Source organism: Carlito syrichta, unplaced genomic scaffold, assembly GCF_000164805.1.
Source record: "Carlito syrichta isolate Samal-C Ts95f unplaced genomic scaffold, Tarsius_syrichta-2.0.1 Scaffold316004, whole genome shotgun sequence".
In the NCBI taxonomy this organism is placed as follows: Eukaryota; Metazoa; Chordata; class Mammalia; order Primates; family Tarsiidae; genus Carlito; species Carlito syrichta.
The window spans coordinates 1,715,443-1,721,062 of record NW_007260100.1 but is presented as its reverse complement, the minus strand read 5'-3'; the positions used below and the strand labels follow the sequence as shown (position 1 = coordinate 1,721,062).

General features: G+C 38.8%; 1 pseudogene; it reads right to left on the bottom strand.

Annotated features, from left to right (window-relative positions):
* Positions 1 to 296: 296 nt before the first annotated feature.
* On the bottom strand, positions 297 to 1,528 carry LOC103276259 (annotated as a pseudogene).
* Between the last annotated feature and the right edge of the window lie 4,092 nt (positions 1,529 to 5,620).

The following is a 5,620-nucleotide window of genomic DNA, read 5'->3' as shown; positions in this document are numbered from 1 at the left end:
ATTGCCTGAGCCCTTGGGTTCGAGACCCGCCTGGGCAGCGAGACCTCATCTCTACAATAAATCAAAAAATCAGCCGGGCATGGTAGCGCATACCTGTAATTCCGGCTACTCGGAAGGCTGAGGCGGAAGGATCGCCGGAGCCCAGCAGGTCGAGGCTGAGGTGGCCAGGAGCGGCCACTGCACTCCAGTCTGGGCGACAGAGTGAGACTCCAACTCAAAAAAAAAAAGAAAATTATAAGGAAGATGAAACATATTTACTATTCATTAAGTGAAAGTGGATCATCCTAAAGGTCTTCATCCTCATCATCTTCATGTTAAGTAGGCTGAGGAGGAGAAGGAAGAGAAGGGATTGGTCTTACTGTCTCATGGCTTGCAAAGATAGAAGAAAATTCATATATAAGTGGACACTCAAAGTTCAAACTCATGTTATTCAAGGATCAACTGTACTCTCTTCTTTTTTTAATTAAAAAAATTGTATTTACTTAGAAACTTTCAGAATATCAACAAAACAGCTATAACTTTGTTATCACAGACTGGTATTCAGTTGACAGAACAATTATTTTGTATAAGTTGCATCGGAGACAACCGAAGATGAAAAAACTACCATTCCCATATATAACTAATTTGTACTGTGTGCCAGTAAGAGCCTGCTTGGAAGTCTTATGCCACTTTACAACCCCCAGACTGTACCAGGCAAGGTTAGTGGCTATTGAAAATACCTACAGGTCAGGGCTATCTGAACATACATTTAGTAGTGTGTTAATTATACAAAAAAGGCACTGGACAATTTAGAAACAGATTCTACATAGCTTTATATTTTAATCTTTTTATTTAAAATGAAGGAGTTGTATACAGGGAGATTACATGCTTTAAAAACAGGAGAGAAAACCTCTTAGAACCAACTCATTCATTACCATCATCTTCTTCATCTTCCTCCTCGTCATCCTCTTCAGCTTTTTCAGCTTCTGCTTCTGCCTTCTTTTTCTTGCTTTTTTCTGCCTTGACAACTTTCTTTTCTGCTGCATCAGGTTTCCCTGCAGCTTGGTATACAGTAATATTCTTTTCACATTTTTCCTTCAGCTTCACAGTCTTCTTTTTGTAAGGCTGCTTGTCATCTGCAACAGTGCAATTCCACATCTCTCCCAGTTTCTTTGCAACATCATCAACAGATAGGCCAGGACGTTTTTTTGTGATTTGTGAGCAATACTCAGAAGAGAGCAAACAAAAAGGCTGAAGGATTCTTGAGTGTCTTGGGATCCTTAAACTTCTTTTTTTGTGTGTCCTCTTTAGGAGAGATATAGGCTTTTATTTCTCTTTCATAATGGGCCTTGTTTGCCTTTGCTACATCTTCAAATTTTCCTTTCTCTTTAAGAGACGCGGTCTTCCACCTTTCTGAGCACATTTTAGAAAATGTCAAGAAGCTGACTGAAGCATCTGGGTGCTTCTTATACTCCTCCCAACAAGTTTGTACAAAGAATGTATATGATGACATTTTATCTCTCAGCTTCATGGGCTCTCCTTTATCCATGTTTAGTTATTTTTCCTCAGTGAGGTACAGAGTCACCCAAAGCCCATACAGCTCTCACTTGCCCTGGCACTGTCTCTATAGAGCTCAATGTGCTCCAATGGCTGTCTACTCTGTTCTTGTGGTCTTCTGGAAGATAGGAAGGAGCTTCTGCCAGGCCAGAGGAATGAGGCGGCAGCTAAGAATTCCTTTCCAAAACACAAATGTGAGCCAGGCGCATTGGCTCATGCCTATAATCCCAGCACTTTGAGAGGTAGAGGTAGGAGGATCACTGAAGTCCAAGAGTTTGAGACTAGCCTAGGAAACATAGTGAGACACCATCTTTACAAAGAAATTTAAAAAAAATAGTTGGGTGTGGTGGCATGCACCTGTAGTACCAGCTACTTGGGAGTCTGATGCAGAAAGATTGCCTGAGTCCAAGAAATCAAGGCTGTGTATGGTGAGCTGTGAGTGTTCCACTGCACTCCAGTCTGGATGACAGAGTGAGCTCCCAACTCAAAAAAAAAAAAAAAAATCAAACACAAATGTGACAATACCCGTCCACTGTTTTAAAACCTTCAGTGAACTGGGCATGGTGACTCACACCTGTAATCCCAGCACTTTGGGAGGCGGAAGTGAGAGAATTGTCTGAGCCCAGGGGTTCAAAACCATCCAGGACAACTTGACAAGACCTGTCTCTACAATAAATCAAATCATTAGCCAGGCATGGTGGCATGTGCTTGTGGTTCCAGCTACTTGGAAGGCTGAGGCAGGAGGATCACCTGGGCCCAGCAGGTGAAGGATGTGGTGGCTGTGAGCATGCCACTGCACTCCAGCCTGGGTGACAGTGAGACTCTGACTCAAAAAAAAAAACAAAAAAAGCCAAAAAGCAAAACAAAAAAGAAACCTTCACTGACTGCCACCACCTACAGGGCAAAGGCTATACTTCTTAAGATTATCAACATCTAATGTTACCTAGCTTTTTAGCCCTAGCTCTCATGACTACCTTCAATTGCCTCATTTGCCACCTAACCCAATCTACTTTCATTGTCCAAACTTGTCACACGTGGAATACTTTATGCCTTTGCATAGTAGTTGACTACTCACTTTGCCTATAATACCTTTCCTTTTTATCCATGTCTTGAAATCTTACCCTTCATAGGTCATATCTTCTTGATTGTTCCTGTCCCTGGGAAGAATCTAATCCCTCTTTGTGTTCCTTTATGATTCTATTCCTAGTTAGTTATACCTGCAATCATACCTCACTTGGAAGTGAGGTTCTTAAGCTATAAGAAGAAAAAACTTATGTTGTTTCAAATTAACCTTAAAAGAAATGTCTTAGAAGAATTATTCCTTAGGTTGAACACTAGATAAAGTAATTGCCTTGCATGTAGGGGCCAGATTGCATAAAAATATAAACCTTAAACCCAAGAATCACCCTCAGAATAAAAGATGTCCACACTATGAGAGGTAAGTGGGAACTGTGAAGGAGAGAATTGCAGTTTCCTGTCTTCCACTATCATGCTAATCATAGGGTCTTTCTCCCTAAATGGATTAGTGGATTAGTGGAAAAACTCTGTCTTTATCTTTCTGTCTCTCTTTACTTATCTAGTTAAATATGCATATTTTAAATGTACACTCTACAGTTCTCCTTTCTCCTTCCAATTTGACTTTATAAGATTCTTGTAGGTGGGAATCATGTTGTTTTCACCCTGGAACCTCAGTACTTATCCACCATTACAGTTCATAGGTGCTTATAGATGCAGTATAGTAGGTGCTCATTAAGTGTGAAATTGAATTGAATTTCATATTCTTTCAACTGTTCTGGTGTCTTTTTATTTCTGTATAATGCTTAACAAATTAATTTAAAATAATTTGCTCACTGGGTGATGGACAATCTTGAGTGACAAAAGGAAACTTTGAACAGTAGGCCTTTCAAAGGAGCCTAGGAACAATTCAATTCTGTAAAATGTGAATGACATGATACTGCTTTCCAACCATATGCCACATCAAATCATTAGATAAGAAATTAGATGAGACCAAAGTCAATCCATTTTATTTTGACAATAAGTTTCTCTTACCCCTTTCATCATGCAAGCAAGCACTAAACCTGCTAAATATCCTTACACTTGTGGACAGTTTAATAAAAATATTTTCTGAATGTTTTGAGCCTCAAGTCATTTTAATTCTTCCAGTACTTCATTTTACTTTTCAGATAAAATTAACCTTGAATATGCAAAATTTTGGATAGTTTCTCTGTACCTTTCCAAATAGCAGAAGTAACTCCAGTCAGTATGGCCATCATCAATGGCTCAAAAAACAACAGATGTTGGAGAGGATGTGGCAAAAAGGAACACTTCTACACTGTTGGTGGGACTATAAGTACAGCCTCTGTGGAAACAGTATGGCAATTCCTAAAAGATAAAAAAATCAATCTTCCATACAACCCTGCAACCCCCCTACTGGGAATATACCCAGAGGAACTCAGATCACTCTTGAAAAAGATACCTGTACACGTATGTTTATTGCAGCATCATTCACAATAACAAGAGCATGAAACCAACCATGCTGCCCATTGGAAGAGTACTGGATAAAAAAAATGTGGTACCTATACATGATGGAATATTACACAGCCATAAAGAAGGACAAAATCAAAAACTTCACAGCAACTTGGATGGACTTAGAGTCTATAATACTGAGAGATCTATCACAGAAACAAAGAACTGAGTATAGCATGTTCTCACTCATAAGCGGACCTTGAACCAATTATCATAATACTAAAAGAAAAAAGATTGGCAGTAGCGGGAAACTCCCATTGCAGGGGGTGGGGAGGATGCAGGACTGGCAGTAGTAGGAGTCTGCCTGGGGAAGGGGCACACCTCAACAACAATGATACCTACATAATGAGCATTTGTATACTTAACCCTGAATTGTACCCCACATTTTTAAAATAAAAAAATTAAAAGGAAACAAACAAACAAGTAGCAGGAAAACTGGCTATTTTTTCTTGCAGATCTGAAAGGAAGGAATTTCCGATATAGAATCACCTTCTAAACTCTTTGAGGGGGGGAAACTCCTCGGGGAATCTCAGGGAATGAATTGCATGTTGATATTATTAAATAGGGAAAAGTAGTCTATCATCTTACTTGTTTTAAGTGCTTTGACTTCAAAAACACCATAAGGAATTCAGGAGATGAGGGCTCTATCTTGTTTCTATGATGCTCTGATTCTCAGTCAATTGGTTATACTTGAGAATATATTTTGGCTGCCAAAAAATATTCTCCCATAAACAATGTTCAAAAACAGTTTAATAATTAAAGCACTAAATATTAAATAAATAGATGAATATGTATGAAAGATATAAATATATAAACATGACTTAATAATTAATTCCTAGTATTTTCAGTTGGCTTCTCCCTAGTGCAATTCAATCAGAGGGAAGGGATATATCTGAGTCAAAGCTCATAGAACAAACCAAAGGAATTCTTTATGCATAGCCTAGAAATTACCCTAGATCTGTCTATGTCCCTACTCTTCTATCTCTGCTCCTGCTTAACTGTTAAACTCTATAACAAAAGATGAGTCGGTAAAGCTTGTCGTATGATTGACCCTCACAAAGCTACAAATGTTATGGCTGTCTTGCTCTAAGATTGTTCAGCTAGTAGATGGAAGAAAAGGGAGGCAAACTCAGGTTCCTCTGTTGATAAAGCCTGAGTCTCAGATGCCTTATACTGTCTTCCCTTGTAGCCTTTCTTTGTTTTCTGGTTATATAAAGTAGAGTCAAACCTGCCTAGAATACGTAGTAATTTTAACCTGCCATGAGGTATGAAGATAAGCATACAAGTTATTGTGTTGGTTTTCTGCCTGTTCTGGAACCAGATCAATGAGTCAGAGCAAATTAGAGCAAATGGTCTTTCACATTTGATGAGGCTGAATGTGCTAGGTGATGTGAACAATAAAAAGATGATGGTAAAATGTATTTGTTGCCCCCCAAAAAGATATGACAGGCAAGCATCCAAATAGCTATAATAAAAAGCATGAGGTAGTAAGTGTCTAAAAAATGGAGAAATCTTTATCCCTAAGAGGTCTGAGAAAAGAAAAGAAGTGAAGAAATCA